Source organism: Zea mays, chromosome 5, assembly GCF_902167145.1.
Source record: "Zea mays cultivar B73 chromosome 5, Zm-B73-REFERENCE-NAM-5.0, whole genome shotgun sequence".
Classification (NCBI taxonomy): Eukaryota; Viridiplantae; Streptophyta; class Magnoliopsida; order Poales; family Poaceae; genus Zea; species Zea mays.
The window spans coordinates 180,816,040-180,818,508 of NC_050100.1; the positions used below are offsets into that span (position 1 = coordinate 180,816,040).

General features: G+C 33.1%; 1 long non-coding RNA gene across 2 annotated transcripts; it reads left to right on the forward strand.

Annotated features, from left to right (window-relative positions):
• The first annotated feature begins 1,251 nt into the window (after positions 1 to 1,251).
• LOC103628719 (uncharacterized) lies at positions 1,252 to 1,872 on the forward strand. Of its 2 annotated transcripts, none has more exons than XR_002262059.3 (3): positions 1,252 to 1,366; positions 1,460 to 1,535; positions 1,599 to 1,872. It is a non-coding gene; the product is annotated as an uncharacterized lncRNA (long non-coding RNA). The 2 variants fall into 2 exon arrangements; XR_002262060.3 differs by having other exon boundaries at positions 1,619 to 1,872.
• The last annotated feature ends 597 nt before the right edge of the window (positions 1,873 to 2,469 follow it).

Consider the following 2,469-nt stretch of genomic DNA (forward strand, 5'->3'; position numbering starts at 1 on the left):
AACAATCACACGATGTTGTGGGAGTAGACATTGACTGTATTTTCAATCATGTAAAAGTGTCAACTGAAGCCGATCTTGGGCCACAACCGGGTAGGCTCTCTTATCTACACTCCTAAATGTAAATATTGTCTTATGAGTACTCCTAAAAATGCTTTTGTCAAGAGACTTATGTTTCATTCACTCTTCATACAGATGTGATACACCTGACATCTTTGGATGTTCCAAATGAATCAAGTCAAATAAGTTCTGATGCGGATATGGTAGAGTAGAACAAACAAGATGCTTTGGACACACTTATTAGAATATCACATTATAAGAAACCAAAGAAATTGAATGTAGCTCGAGTTGTCTCTGAAGGTAATTTTTTGTTCTTGCCTTATTGCATCTTATTGGTTTTCGCTTATATCATTTGCTTATTAAGTATAATATTTTTCATTGTATAGATTATAAGTGCACCCCAGAAGATGTTCAGCTTATTGAATACATTAAAACATTACTGGGGAAACAAGTTGTGGTGGACATCGACAGCGCATGGTTAAATAGAAATGATATGGAATGTCTTTTTCATGGTGACATCCAAGTGTCTGGCGAAGTAAGTACATCTGTATGTCCATATTATATACAGTAATATAAAGTATATATATTTATAATTATCATATTATACAGTATGGTATACATATTTAAAGCTAGAATGTATATTTGATCTGTTAATTGTATTCTTTTGGTGTACAGGCCCTCAGTGCATATATACACTGTATTAGGGATGAAGAGCATTTACTTCATAGAGAAGGTGGAAAGGTCTTCTTGGAGAACACATTCATTTCCAGTCTGCTTAAGCGTAATGGCGACCCTAAGGTGCTCTTAAATTGTAAGGAAGACACAATTGAAAAAAGGGTGGACAACTATTTACAGTCTGACATGATTGACCTAAAACTCATCTCATTTTTAATATATGTAATATGTAATATATTGGTGCACAATATTTACAAATTAATGTTAATGTATGTTCTATGAAGGTGTTCATTCCAATGAATATAGAAAATTTTCACTGGTACCTGGCAGTTCTGAATGCAAAAAAAAGTGAGGTACATGTACTCGATTCTATGGGACAACAAATAACGGATCGCCGAGACCTTTATACTACAGTGAGTAATCATTTCTTTTATATTATGATTATTTCATCATTACATTATTTGTTATCTATAAATCTTGATATGTTTTATATATACACATAGTTAAAAGGTCTAGAAAGACAGATTAAACTTGCAGCAGAACATAAAGAGCTTTACCAAGGCAAGTGGTCGAACCTTGATGTTGCATCATGGCCAGTTATAGAGAAGATCACAACACAAATGCAAACCGATGGGTAAAATTCATGTGACCACAACTCTACAAAATTGGTTATATTTATTTTCATATATACATAGAAACTCACCTGATCTGTTAAATTTCATATTAGGGTATCTTGCGGGCTATGGATGATAAACTATATGGAATACTGGACAGGATCCTCCCTATCTGATAACGTAACTCAGGTAGAGGACGTATATTTATTTATAGGAACAATGTTTCTTTTGTTCTAATTTATATACTTGCAGGATGATATAACAATGTTTAGGTTTAAGCTACCTGCAATATTATGGGACTCGAGATTAAACACAAAGAAAAGACATCAAAATCTTGACCACAATGTGGATGAAGATGGAGAGAGTTCAAGTGATGTTCAAATAATCGATACTCCATGTGAGTTATCTAAATCGTCAAATACATCACATCAGATTGAACCATATATATCTCCATATGTTCTGCCTGCTAAAGTAACATCAACAAACACGCAAGAACTGATGTTTGTATTATGCACATATATCATGGGGATAGACAACGCCAAATATTTAAAGTAAGTTAATTCTCATTTAATATAGTATATGCATGGTAAATATTCAACACATATGTTCTTGCTTTAACTATAAAAACAAATGTTCATTGAATAGGAAACATTGGATTCAGAGCACTAAACCTTATCCAATTTCGTTAAGTCTTCAAAAACTTAAAGATATATTGGATGTAAATAAGCCGATGGATACCGATTGTTTTAACATGGCTGTTCGGATGATCGCATGCAATGATGCCTTGTTCTTGTTGGAAGACAAATACCACTACATGGATCTACAGTTCTGTGTAAGTTTAAGTAATTAGTCTTTATTCATATAAGTGTGTTCATTATATCATTATTTTACTAACAAAAAGTAGTCCATAACTAAATTTGGTCGAGACCCTCGCCTTCGTGCAAAGCCAGATATCAACATGTTGGCAAAATTATTAGAATGTTGGCCTGACATGGAGTACGATGTTTCAGATTGCAAACAAGTAAGCTATACTCTTCATCATTTTTGTAATCTTGTTTTTTCTTTTACTTGAACTATTTTTTAACTTGCAGATTCTATTGCCCTTTTCTTTCATGGGTCACTT